We start from the raw sequence: 15,273 nt of genomic DNA on the forward strand, positions 1-15,273 counted from the left end.
ACAGCGGTGAAGGTAGCTGAGGTGACCCCCTGGATTCATCACTCCCGTTTGAAGAAGTCCGAAGGCAGTTGGACGTGCAAAGGTGACCCCTCTAATCCTCTTAAACTGACTCTCTCCAAAAACCCCTGTATCTAGCCCTACCGGGAACGGGCTAGGTCACGGGCAACATTAGACGACCGGCCTGCTGCAGCCACAACCTGGAAGCTGGCTGACCTGCGCACGCCTGAAGCTTGAGGAGCATCTGAACCAGCGATTGTGAAAGGAAAGATTCTCTTATACAATTAATTGACTGCCCACCCCCTTGTGGAACAATTATCAGATATTACTCATTGGGGATCCTCGGGATATATGTTTTGGTCTTGGTGGTTCCCCATTTCTGTCACTGGGGGAATTATATTGGGACTACTATTTATTTGCTATCACAATAAGGTAATCTTTTGTGGAAGGAATGCATATGCTAGACATCAACATGATTTTATTATTAATCCTGATCCCTTGGGAAGGGGAAGGGTCCTTGAATCTGGCCAAATTGACTAAATATGGATTCCGCCATGACCACAATATGTGGGTAGGTTTAGCTGAAATGGTAGCCAATGTTGCAAATAGGACCAATTGCCTTGTTTGCTCTCTTGGGCCAGATGATTCAGAGGGAGGTATGCCCTTATTACCGATACCATTAGATGCCATTGGTATGGTAAGCAAAATACCACACCAAACAGAAATACAGAATTTCCCCGGATGGAACTCAACTAAACCATTACGAGTTATACCTGTACAAGGGGAATTCTGTGTACATAAATCATCAAATGCAGCTGATTCTACCATGATAGGCTCTTCTCATTGTCACTATACTTGGGATAATATTAAGAATACCTGGGCACACGATACTACCTATCGAACTCGGAATGCCTTGCCCTGTGCACCTCCTTTTATTCATGCATGGAAAGTGGTATGGAACATAACTGTGACAGAAAAAGGCAATCTAACATACTGCACTGTGAACTCTCTACCTCTTTTGATATTTCGCCTTCTGTACTCCACGTACCAAAAACCTCAGACCCGATGGTTGTGGTGGATATGTGGAGAATGGGCATACAAGAAACTCCCCTCCAAATGGAGTGGGACTTGTTTCCTGGGATGGGTATTACCACCAATGTGGATTATGCCCACTAATTTGGCCAAGCGTACACGAAGAAACGCTGATATTTCTCATATAGCAGGAGGAAGTACCCAAAGTTGGAGCGGTACTGATGATTGGCCACCAGAGCGCATTATAGCCTATTATGATCCTGCCTCCTGGAATCCTGGTGAGCTCATACAAGGGGCACGGGATCCTATTTATAATCTAAACAGAATAATTCGATTGCAAGCAGTAGTGGAACTTGTAACCAATGCAACGGCCAAGAGTTTGAGACTTATTGCACAACAGTTGGATGAAAGTAGAGCCGCCATTTTGCAGCTGAAAATGGGAATGGATTATGTACTTGCCAAGCAGGGAGGCCTATGTGGAGTCTTGAACTTGACAGGGAATGCCTGTTGCTTTAACATTTCAGATAATGGTGAGGCAATCCGTGTGTTGGCCACAAAGATGGAGAATATAGCACATGTCCCAGTACAAACATGGGAAGGATGGGATATGGGATGGCTCACCAATTGGTTACCTAATGTCACAGGACTCAAAGGGATACTATTGTCTTGCTTGTTTTTCTTGACAGTAGTGGTAATGGTTTTATGTATGATGCCATGTATCATTTCATGTTTTAGAAGTACAATTAGCAAGATGGTTTCAAATGAAACTCTACCTCATATCATGGCCCTATACAGAGCTTTACCTCAGGAATATGATGAAGGTCAAGCTATCAAGGACACTTGGGACGAAGGTCCTTGAGCTTGAAAGGGGGGGAATGAGGCATCAGGCATAAGCCTGCATTTTATTAATGTTTGATCAGGACTTGTATATTAAAGAGAGAGCTTAGATTTTCAAAAGTTTCATGCCAGGCAAGAAGGCTAGCTGCTTAAGAAAACACTGGCAATGTTTTTCCTCCTAGACAAGGGGCCCCTTTTGATTGATAGCAGAAGACAATTCTCAAAGTCGTAAAAGCTGAAATTACAGACTGAGTAAGGCACTGACCCTACATGTTATAGAAGATAAAAAAGGCAGAGATAAACATAATTAATAGTTGGTAAATAGAAAAATAATGCCAATGTGCCTCCCAGTAAAATGAGCCAGATCTTCTAAGGTTAAAAAGGCCAAGACCAAATGGAGAAGCATCTAGCTGGGAAGTCTTTTAAAGCTGTTTCTTTCTTAAACTGAGAGAGTTTCAATAAATGTTGGGAAGAGCTAATGGAAACAAAGCAACTGGCTGGAGAAGGGGGGGGAGATGTAAACTAAAGAGGTTTCTTCTGAAACTGTTTTATACTGAGTTCCCTTTTCTACTTTACAAAGACCTTATTCCTTTTAAGAGGCTACCTGTGTTGTGTATTAAATATATTGTCTTAAATATAATTATGCAAAGGATTTAGAAATGCTAGATTCTTATTTCATATAGTTGTAAAGAGTTGTATTTATCCTGGAATTAAGTCAGACACCAGCCCAGCCCTCTTGCTAGACAAAGAGACGCCATCCAAGCTGTCCTGATATATGGCTGTCAGGCATTTGTTTAGAAACCTTCAAATGAAGGAGATCTTTCAATGTTGATGTGAAACTCAAGATCCTTGACATATGTTTAAGATAAAAATTTAAGATTAACCATTTGTTTTAGAAGGCAATAGGGCAAGGAGGGCAAGAGGTGAGCTGGTAATTAAGATTCCTTGTTGAGACACATGTAAGATATATTACTGCTTATTTGTCATTTATAGATGTAACAATATATAGCTCTTTGTGTTCCTTATAAGGACAGGAGGATATGGGTGTATCTTTTAGGATTGGATATAGCAATCAGCCAATAGGAAATCCAACCAGGCTGATTGGACAGAGGCAGCCAAAGGAGGAGCAAAGGGGGCTGGATTAAGGGAATATAAGTGCTGGCCATAATGGCAGGAGGCCAGGCCAGAGCTTGGTAACCATATACCACTGTGCCTCTCATTTATTTGTCTGACAAATAAATAATTATTTTAATTTCTCTATTGCTGCGTTGAATATTTCATTCCAGCTAAGCGTTAACCACAAGCAGGGTGCTACAATAATAAAATATGTGTTCTCCTGTTCTTCACCAGAGAACCTTCCATCTTTATTCAGATCACAGAAAATGTGGGCTGCTTCTGTGGGCGTCCCATTGCCTCTGAACCTTGTTGTCATGACTAGATCAAGGCCCGCCAGCTGTGAGTCACATGCATGAAGGCGCATCTGAACCCGGGTCTCCCTAGTCACCACAGTGGTTCTCCTTCGACATATGTTCATGTTCAAATACGGCAAGGTGCCTTTTGCTCTAAAATGTGCAGCATCGCACACCAGTTTTGAGGAAGTTCACAGAATCCCATAATGTACATTCTCCAATACATTTCACATGTCTTAAATTCTTCACAGAGGTTGGCATTCGTTTTAAAATTATATCTGACTACTACAGCAGGGGCTTTGGTCCCAGAGGAATAACTTTGTGCTTTGTGGTAAATTAAAGTCCTAAAATAAATTTAATAACAGCATCATTTCATAGTCTGCTCAGATATTATTTTTATTAATTGAGCTCTGTGCAAACATTTGATAAGACCCAGCTCTGGGCATGATATTTAAAAATGTGTTTGACAGGTAGAATAAATATATGATATTTTCATCATCCGTCCGCTGGAATACCAGGAAAAAAGGGCCGCATTTAGCATTGCTTATGGCAAACACAACACCATATGTATTAACTAAATAGGACCTGTGCCACAGATGAATGGAATCCTAATTCCAGCCTTGGTACTAAACTGATTTAAGTGAATCTGACATTTTGGAGGAAATTATCATTATTTCATCCAGAAAGAGCTATTTGAACTGACGTTAAAAGGCAGCCATTTCAGTTTGCTTCAGCCAAGTACTCTGAAAGGTCACAGGCTTCTGTTAAAACCCCTTCAAAGCTGGGAAATGCATTCAGAAATGCCTTTGCTTCTATTCCGCATTAGCTTGGGAGATTCAGAGGCAGATATTAGTAGGTTGTGTCAAGTTGGCCCATTAAGGCAAAGACTTCTGCCTGCGCAATGGGACTTCCGCTCCGTAGCCTCGTGCCCCGCCCCCATTTTTACTGTTTTGAATTCTAATATTTTAATGAATATTTTAGACCATTTAACAGTATCATTATTATACAGTATTTATTTATATCCTGCCATTTCCACAGAAATCCATTAAAAAGCAATTAAACACTAATAAAATTAAAAGAGGCAGAAAGAAATAAGGAAGGAAGGAAGGAAGGAAGGAAGGAAGGAAGGAAGGAAGGAAGGAAGGAAGGAAAGAAAGAAAGAAAGAAAGAAAGAAAGAAAGAAAGAAAGAAAGAAAGATCTTTTAAGGACACAGATAATCGCAATGAAAACATAACAGCACCAGGCTGGCCCTTTCCTTAAAAACAGTCAGCAATGAGGCTTAGAGGTTTGCTATTTTTTAACAAGCATGATATAAATTTTGCTGAACAAAAATAAATGGCCCAGTTCATATTTTTGGATCAAGGTGCCAGTTTAGACCTCAGCCCCAACCAAAAGAATGAATTGCTCAGACTTCCTTCTTATTCCCTTTCCTCTTCCTGACAAATGTTGAGTTGCAGGCTCTTCTTTCTTTCTTTCTTTCTTTCTTTCTTTCTTTCTTTCTTTCTTTCTTTCTTTCTTTCTTTCTTTCTTGGGACAGCCATGTGGAGCAGGTTAGTCTGAGAGAGAGAGTGATTTTTTAAAAAATATTTATTAAGATTTTCAAAATATTACAAAATAACAAATAAAAAAGAAGAAAATACAAAAAAAAATGGTTAAAAACAACTCAATCTTTCCATTACATATTTTTCATTAGCTTGTTTCCCGGACCTCCTCAGGCCTCCCTTTTTTTGTATTCCAGTTCGGTTTGTTGGTTCAGCAAATCCTTACCCTCTTTGTTTATCCTAGTCTTTAATCTTAAAATATTGTAACATTAAATTTTTACCTATTAATAATCCATTTTTCATATTCCCTTATAGTATTACAGCTGAACACCACTTAATTTCTATCCCACATCATTCTAACATTTATTAATTTTACAATATTTCTGTAAATAGTCTTTAAATTTCTTCCAATCTTCTTCCACCGACTCTTCTCCCTGGTGTCGGATTCTGCCAGTCATTTCCGCCAGTTCCATATAGTCCATCACCTTCATCTGCCATTCTTCCAGAGTGGGTAGATCTTGTGTCTTCCAATACTTCGCGATGAGTATTCTTGCTGCTGTTGTAGCATACATAAAGAAAGTTCTATCCTTTTTTGACACCAATTGGCCGACCATGCCCAGGAGAAAGGCCTCTGGTTTCTTCAAAAAGGTATATTTAAATACCTTTTTCAATTCATTATATATCATCTCCCAGAAAGCCTTAATCCTTGGGCACGTCCACCAAAGATGAAAGAATGTACCTTCAGTTTCTTTACATTTCCAACATTTATTATCAGGCAAATGGTAGATTTTTGCAAGCTTGACTGGGGTCATGTACCACCTGTATACCATTTTCATAATATTCTCTCTTAAGGCATTGTATGCCGTAAACTTCATACCTGTGGTCCATAACTGTTCCCAGTCAGCCATCATTATGTTATGTCCAACATCTTGTGCCCATTTAATCATAGCAGATTTCACCGTTTCATTCTGAGTATTCCATTTCAACAGCAAGTTATACATCTTTGACAAAATCTTAGTTTTGGGTTCTAACAGTTCTGTTTCTAATTTTGATTTTTCCACCTGGAAACCAATTTTCTTGTCCGAATTATATGTCTCCATTATCTGATAATAATGAAGCCAATCTCACACTTTGTTTTTTAGTTTCTCAAAACTCTGCAATTTCAGTCTATCTCCCTCTTGTTCCAGAATTTCCCAATATTTCGGCCACTTGGCCTCCATATTGAGCTTTTTCTGTGCTTTTGCTTCCATTGGTGACAACCACCTTGGGGTTTTGTTTTCCATTAAATCCTTATATCTTATCCAAACATTAAACAATGCTTTCCTGACAATGTAATTCTTGAATGCTTTATGTGCTTTGACCTTATCATACCACAGATATGCATGCCACCCAAATACGTTGTTAAAACCTTCTAAATCCAAAATGTCTGTATTTTCAAGAAGCAGCCATTCTTTCAACCAGCAGAAAGTTGCTGATTCATAATAAAGTTTAAAGTCTGGCAGGGCAAATCCACCTCTGTCCTTTGCATCAGTTAATATCTTAAATTTTATTCTGGGCTTCTTGCCCTGCCAGACAAATCTAGAAATGTCTCTCTGCCACTTCTTGAAGCAATCCATTTTGTCCACAATTTGCAATGTTTGAAACAAAAACAACATTCTTTTTTTTATAAGATTTTTTATTGATTTTACAAAATTTTTATAGACAATACAAACAGATAAAAAGACAAAACAAACATGTATAAATTCATTTCCTTTTTTCATAAACCTCATTTCTCTGACTCCCCCAAACCTCCTCTTTCTACATCCCAATTCCGAATAGTGTTTCAGCAAGTCCTAAATTAAATTTTTATCAAATTTAGTTCCTTATTTATTCTTTTCTTTTGCTTAATCTTTTGTCGCTGTAATCTCCTTTTCTTACTAGGAACCTCAACATTTTAGCATTCATTAATTTTATAATATTTCTTAAGATAAGCTTTAAATTTCTTCCAGTCTTCATCCGCCATCTCTTTCCCCTGTTCACGGATTCTGTCGGTCATTTCAGCCAATGTCATATAGTCTATTACCTTCATCTGCCATTCTTCCAAGGTGGGTAGATCTTGGGTCTTCCAATGCTTTGCGACGAGTATTCTTGCTGCTGTAGTAGCATACATTAAAAAAATTCTATCTTTCTTCGACACCAATTGGTTACTAATGCCCAAGAGAAAGGCCTCTGGTTTCTTAGGGAAGGTACATTTTAGCACCTTTTTCATTTCATTATATATCATTTCCCAGAAAGCCTTAATCTTCGGGCACGTCCACCAAAGGTGGTAGAAAGTACCTTCAGATTCCTTACACTTCCAGCACTTATTATCAGGCACATGATAGATTTTTGCTAGCTTGACTGGGGTTATGTACCACCTGTAAATCATTTTCATAATATTTTCCTTTAAGGCATTGCATGCCGTAAATTTTATACCGGTGTTCCACAACCATTCCCAGTCAGCAAACATGATGTTATGACCAATATCCTGTGCCCACTTAATCATGGCCGATTTAACTGTTTCATCTTGTGTATTCCACTTAAGCAACAAGTTATACATTCTTGACAAATTCTTAACATTGGGTTCTAACAGTTCAGTTTCTAGTTTTGATTTCTCCACCTGGAAGCCAATTTTCCTGTCTTGTTTGTATACCTCCATTATTTGACAACATTCTAGGCAATACATTCATTTTTATCGCAGCAATACGACCCAGCAGTGAAAGCTTCAAGTTTGACCAGATTTCTAAATCTTTTTTCACTTCAGCCCAGCATTTTTCATAGTTGTCTTTAAATAAATTCCCATTTTTTGCTGTCATATTAATCCCCAGGTATTTCACTTTCTTAACCACTGTCAAACCTGTCTCATTCTGAAACCTCTCTCTCTCAATCGGTGTTAAATTTTTCTCTAAAACCTTAGTTTTTAACTTATTCAGTTTAAATCCTGCAGCCTGACCAAATTCTTGAATCAGTTCTAAGACCCTTTTAGTACTGGATTCTGGCTCCTGTAATGTCAATACTAAATCATCCGCAAATGCTCTCAATTTGTACTGTTTAGCTCTGACTTGTATACCTTTAACCAACTGGTCCCTTCTAATCATATTCAGCAAAACCTCCAGGACCAATATAAAAAGCAATGGGGAAATTGGGCAACCTTGTCGTGTCCCTTTTTCTATCTTAAATTCTTCCGTCACTACATTATTTACAATTAGTTTAGCCTTTTGTTCTGAATAAATTGCACTTATACCATTTTCAAACCCTTGACCAACCCCCATCCCTTGTAGGTTCTTCTTCATAAAACTCCAAAAAATATTATCAAAGGCTTTCTCCGCGTCCACAAATATCAAAACTGCTTTAGTATTTATGTTCACTTCTAGTTTTTCCAAAATATCAATTATATTCCTCAAATTGTCAGACAAATGTCTTCCCGGGAGAAAGCCCGCTTGGTCTTTATGAATCTCTTCCATCAACACTTTTTTCAATCTCTTGGCCAAAATGTCTGCAAAGATTTTGTAATCCACATTAAGTAATGATATGGGGCGGTAGTTCTTAAGCTGAGTCTTTTCAGTCTCTGTTTTCGGTATAAGTGTAATGTACGCCTCTTTCCACGACTCTGGTGCCCTTTTCCCTTCCAATATTTCATTGCAGACTTCCTTTAAAGGCTGTATTAACCACTCTTTCAAGGATCTATAATATCTAGAAGTCAGCCCATCCGGTCCTGGAGATTTGCCTAATTGCATATTTTGAATGGCACCTTCTACTTCCTGTTCAGATATTTTATAATTCAACATTAATTTACTTTCTTGAGAGATTTTTTTGTAATCCATTTATCTTCAGGAATCGATCTATGTCCATTTCTTTCTGTGGCCCTTGTGTATATAATTGTTTAAAGTACCTCTGGAAACTGTTTCTAATCTCAGTTGGGTTGTGTATATTTTTTCCTTCCACTTCTAAATTTGTAATAGTATTTAATTTTTGTCTTTTTTTCATTTGCCAAGCCAACAATTTCCCACATTTATTAGCTGATTCAAATGTTTTTTGTCTCATTTGTTTAATTTTCCATTCTATTTTCTGATTCTATTTTCTATTTTTCTGATTCTATTTTCCTGCTTGGCAGGGGGTTGGACTCGATGGCCTTTGTGGTCTCTTCCAACTCTATGATTCTATGATTCTATGATTCTATGATTCATCATTTCCATATATTGTACTTGATATAACTTTATTTCTCTCAAAATCTCCTGCGACTTTGGTTTTGCTCTCAATTTCTTCTCACTTTCTTTTATTTTCTCCAAAATTTTATCTTTCTTCTCATTTTGCCTTCTCTTCTTTATTGCATTCTGTTGTATCAGAAACCCTCTCATGACCGCTTTGCTTGCGTCCCAGATTACTCTTTTTTCCACATTGGTGTTCATATTTATCTCAAAATAGTCTCTCAAGGTTTTTTGGGCCTTTTTATACACTTCTTCATCTCTGAATAAGGTTACAGATGGGTAGCTGTGTTGGTCTGCCATAGTCAAAATAAAAAAATTCCTTCCTGTAGCACCTTAAAGACCAACTAAGTTAGTTCTTGGTATAAGCTTTCGTGTGCATGCACACTTCTTCAGTAAAGCTTATACCAAGAACTAACTTAGTTGGTCTTTAAGGTGCTACAGGAAGGAATTTTTTTATTTTGACTATGGCAGACCAACACGGCTACCCATCTGTAACTGGAACCATGGAAGGCACCACATTGAGCCGCATGAAATGGAAGTCCATCAACCCAGTGTATCTGAAGAAGTGTGCATGCACACGAAAGCTTATACCAAGAACTAACTTAGTTGGTCTTTAAGGTGCTACAGGAAGGAATTTTTTTATTCTGAATAAGGTGTCATTCATCCTCCATCTGAAGGAGCCAGTTGATATTAGTTTCATCTCCATCCTTACAGCATTGTGGTCGGAGCAGGTTTTTGGACAAATTTCCACTTTCTTTATCTTTGGTGCCATTCCTCTAGTTATCCATATTTGGTCAATTCTAGTCCATGTCATCTTGGCTTCAGAAAAGAAAGTTGAGAGAGAGAGTGATTGGCTCAGGGTCACCAGGTGAGCTTCATGGCTAAGTTGAGATTTGAACCAGGTTTCTCAAGCCCTGGGGTAGCCAGAGTGATGTCCTCACCAGAGGCAGGGCTGCCAGCAAGGGGCACAGTGGTTACACATGTACGGGGACCCCTTGCCAGCAGGGGCTGCACACTCTTAGCTTTCCATTAAAAAAGAGTAAGTCAGTCGGAGATTTATAGAGAAAGTTAGAGCAAAACAAGGCACCCTTTTTTGGCTGCAGAGATGGAGCAGCTGCTTTTGCTAAGGAGGCTCCATCATTTAAATGCTCTTGCTCAGCAACAGAGGAAGGAATGCTGAGCAGCCTCAGCTGGGATGGCAGAAGGGGCTTGGCCCTGCTAGCCAGATGCTGCGCAGAGGACAGGCTGCCTTGCGTGTCCCAACTGGCTCGCTTGGGTATGTTTTACCTGTAAGGAATTCCCTTGGCATAAATGAGAGAAATATCCTCCATTTTCCCTGTCTGCCACCCAGCCGCTTCTGGGCTGCTGGTCAGCATTGAGAGGGGTGTGTGTGTGTGTGTTATATGGTGATTTGTACTTTGGCTTTATGGATTTATAATAAATACTATATTATATATATAGTATATTTGTGTGTGTGTGTATTACAAAATACTATATATGTGTAGCAATTTGCTTTTTGGCTTTATGGATACACACATAATATAGTATCCATAAAACCAAAACACAAAATGAATCAGCAAATAAAACTATGAAATCATCAAATAGCTTACAACTGCAGCAAGTTAAAATTCCCTATAAAGCAAGGTTACTTTTTTGTTTATTAAGTTTGGCAAAATGTTTGTGTGTGTGTGTGTGTGCTTTACTGAGAGTTGTGAAGCACATGCTTAGAGTATTTGTTGCTTGTTGTATACAGTGGTACCTCGGCTTACATACGCTTCAGGTTACAGACGCTTCAGGTTACAGACTCAGCTAACCCAGAAATAGTACCTCGGGTTAAGAACTTTGCTTCAGGATGAGAACAGAAATCGCGTGATGGCAGTGGGAGGCCCCATTAGCTAAAGTGGTGCTTCAGGTTAAGAACAGTTTCAGGTTAAGAACGGACCTCCGGAACGAGGTACCACTGTAGTTGTGTCTTGCTTTGCCTCCCAGGAGCTCCAGGCTGTGTCCATTGTCTCCCCCTCCCTCCTTTTATATTCACAACATCCCTGTGAGGTAGACTTGGCTGAGAGTTGGTGGTCCAGACACAAATGTTGGAAAAAAGCTGCACATGCTTAACTAACAAGAAGCAACCTCCCCCCCCCCACCTCCTTATCAGGGATAGCAAACTTTTTTTTTTGGCTTTGGCACATATGAAACTATGAAATGTTGCCGTTAAAGCAAGACGGGCCGTTAAAGCAAGACGGGCTGCTTCTCTGTTTTTGTGCATACTTCTTTTTCTTTGCCTATGGTATATGGTTTGTATCTTTGTTTTTCCACTCAGGAGCTCAAGGTGGTGTGTGGGATCCTCCCTTCCTCCTTTTATCCTTGCAACACTCCAGTAGGTAGGCTGGGCTACACTCTGCACCAAACAGCAATTGCAGGAGGCCTCATTCACGTCCATAGTGTACCAGGCCCAGGAGATGATGTTGGCATCCCTGCCCAGATGTAGTTGGACTCCCAACTCTCGTCTGCCCCCTCCAATGGCCACTGATCTAACACCAGGAGTTGGAGTCTAGCAGGATCCAGAGGGTCTCTAGCCACTACACCATGCTGCCTTTCGACAATAGCTCTGTGTGCTATGAAAAGGGAACGGGCATAGACACAAAAGAGGACAGGTCCAACTGGCAGCCCTTTTGAAGGCGAATTTTACCTGAGGGACAGGTGTTTTCCGGACACTACTTTAGCCATAAAGCTGCCCTTATAGGAGAATCATTGTTTAAATGCCCAGTTGCCTGGTAAAATATGTAAAACACAGTAGATGTCTTGGAAATTATTTTGATCTTAGCATCAGTTCGTTTTTTCAGAGCACAAATGATCAGTCCCTCTGTTTATGTCTGAGTGTTAATGTGTTCTTTCCACAAACCTCAGTGGTTGCCTCCATCTTTCGCGTGAGCCCTCTGCAGAGTACAGGAAATGGTGTAAACATCGTGCAATCACTTGGAGGATGATTTATACTAATTAATTCATACATGCTTCCGTATAGATGGCATCCTGCCAACAAAGCACTTTGCCCGCTTTTCAATATAATTATTCTTTTAAACTATATTTAGATGGCAAGAATGACCTAGTTGCCTGGAATGTATTATGAATCGGAACAGCTGGGTGTGAATAGCTTTATGCTTTTCCAGAATGCTCAGGAACGGAAGAAATCAATAAAGAAAAAACCATATTTATTATCCTGGTCACCAACTAGTTTTCCATGATGGCCCCTTTGAGGAGAGTCTGGGGGGTGGGGGGGTGAGCAAATGCCGCCGCTGCCCTCCTCAGAGTAGGTTCCTTCATGCCAAGGAGTGTGGTGGAGTCTCCTTCTTTGGAGGTCTTTAAGCAGAGGCTTGACAACCATATCAGGACAACCAGGAGTGCTCTGATGGTGTTTCCTGCTTGGCAGGGGGTTGGACTCGATGGCCCTTGTGGTCTGTACCAGATGTGAGCTGTACCAGAAAAGATTGCTTCAGCTTCAAGAGCAGATGCGCGCCCTCTACAAAGCGATCAGTGTACCTCGTGCCCGTAGGGCTAGCTCCAAAGGTGGTGCGTTTACCTCCCAGAGTGGATTGGGATGGGACGAATACACCAGGCGTTGCACCACAGAATGTCTGAACTGGATGAGGCAGCAGAAGTCTGAAATGGAGCTAGTAAAATGGGGATTTGATGCGGCAGCTATTGAGCAACAAATTGCCGACCACAGGAGATTCCATAATTCCATTGGAGACTATCGCTGGCACTTGGACAAAGTCTCTCCCAACTCTATGATTCTATGATTCTATGAATGTTGCTTAAATGGAGTCAGACCAGTCTTGCATCTAGTGCGGTGTCGTCTGTCAGGGACTTGTGAAAGTGGGTTGGCCATTCAGCACACTTCTGCCGGTGCGATGTGGCTGCAGAGTATCTGGAGCCCCAGCAGAGTCTTTTGGGATTTCCTGTCCCCAGCAGAGTCCCCGGTGAAGCGGGGAGACACGAGGCAAAGCTAAACAGTACTGTGTACTAGATGCAGTTCTTCTCATCTTTGGAATAATGATACATATATACGGAGAGATCCGTTAATGCAAACACCATGCTCAGTTGGTGAGAGCCTGGTGCGGATAATGCCAAGGTTGCAGGTTCAGTCCCCATATGGGACAGCTGCCTATTTTTGCCTTCCAGGGGGTTGGACCAGATGATCCTCAGGGCCCCTTCCAACTCTACAATTCTATGATTCTATGCTAGCTTACACTGCTGTAAAACCCACAGCCACTTTCCCAACTCTCACAGATTCTGACAGCATACAGGTCAGGACCAGGCATAATGAAAGCAATGCCGTGGAAACTCTTATACCCCTATTATAAACATAGGTATGTTTTTCTGAACCAATGGGAGGGTGAGGGATTCTGCAAGTCCTATACTTGACTTCACTGGTGTTGCTATGGTAACCCAGTGCACCTGGCACCCTAATCTCAGAACATCCAGACATGGGGACAAGCCCTGTGCAGTTTAAGCTACTTTACAACAAGACTGTTTACACCAGGTATGGCTGATATGGTTCTCTCCAGAAGTTGTGGTCTCCCATCATCGCTCTCCATTTGCCTGGCTGGCTGAGGCTACTGGGAGTTGTTCTGCAGCACATCTGGAGGGCACTGTGTTGGCAACCCGTATGTACACCAGCTGACTGGGGATTCACAGACAGGTCTTTCCCAGCCCTATTGGGAGATGGAGATTTAATGTGGGATTTTCTGTGTGCAAATATTGTGCTGTGCTACTGAGCTACAGCCCTTAATCAGTTCTCTTGCTTTTTGGTTGGTAGCTGAACTGGTATTCCTCAGGAGAGTGGATTCAGAGAGCTGGAAGGAACCCCTGCTAATGCAAGAAATATATATCCAGCCTCTGCTTAAAAGCTACCACAGGAGAGACTGAGGCACCTTTGGGGGCTTTCCAGCTGGTTCCTCCCAACCAATGTCCAACCAATCCATGACACCTGGGACCCACCAGATGTAGCCTCCCTGATGCAGTGAGCATCTGCATGCTAGATGGTCTCAGAAGGCACACAAGCCTTATGAATAAGTTAGCCTTGTCCTGTATGTAAAAGCTTGGTATATGGGCTTGCCAACTTGTTGGGACAGCTCCTTTGCTTCTGTGCACTTCTGACCTTGCCCTAATCTTGGACGGCTGTTTCTTTCCTGGCCAGCCTCACATTTCCTGTCATCTAGCTTGAGTGCAGTGGCAGCTGTGGCTCTTGAATGGTTACTGAGCCCATATCACTTCTCTGCTTTAACAAAGAGAGTCTATGTTGCTACAATCTGGACAGGAACCTGGACACCCAACTCCAGCTCATAAGCAGAAATCAAAATACAGTAATAAAATCATAATAAGACAAATATATGAACACATCAGTTGGCTTTGCAGAGGTGTGAAGGGAGCTGTCAAGGAGCAGCAGGCTTGTCTTTGCTGTCTCTCATTCTTCTGTTCCTTTCACCTTGGCAGTTGGTGGTAGATGGCCTTGTTGGGTGAGGGGTGATGGCCACCCAGTTGGAGTAAGCTCTAAGGTGGCCTTTGAGAGCAACACTGGGGAAAAGGAACGTTTTGAAGAGCCTTTAATTGGGCTGCTGAAGCCTTGAGGAAGAAGCACTGGGCCTATGGTGGGTGGGTGTTTAGGCGAGGCCTAGGAAGCATCTTCTCCTGTAAGTACCTTCTCGCCCCCTTAGTTTAGATTGCCAAACACAAGTTAGCTCCTTGTGTCTGCTGCTCAGGAAACGAAGTCTAGTAGAACAGAACCTTTTCAGACATGGGATGCATCACGGAATGCCTTTCCACATAGAGTTAAGACTACCTGGGCATAGCAAACTCACTGTGGTGCTGCTGTTTTAATTGTAGATGCTGTGGGTGTTGTTATTTTTATGTCAGTTGGGTTCTAGAAGTTTTGCAATCCCTCAATCAATGTTTGTTGGAATGTTTTAATTATTGTATGTTGCTCTGAGCATCGCTGTTGGGGGAAATGTTCTAAAACAAACGTCAGGCCCTTTCATATTTAAAGTACAGCAGGTACCCTATGTAACAGTCCAGCACAGAGAAGTTTCAAATAATTACAGATTGCTCAGTAGAAAACCAAATCCCTTTGAAGTGATTGATTCCATGGCATGAAGCTCTATGCTACATGTTTGTTGTTTTTCAGTCATGATTTTTTAAAAAATAGTGTTGCTAGGATTGAATAAACATTATTG

This window comes from Podarcis bocagei, assembly GCF_964188305.1.
Source record: "Podarcis bocagei genome assembly, chromosome: 10".
Classification (NCBI taxonomy): domain Eukaryota; kingdom Metazoa; phylum Chordata; class Lepidosauria; order Squamata; family Lacertidae; genus Podarcis; species Podarcis bocagei.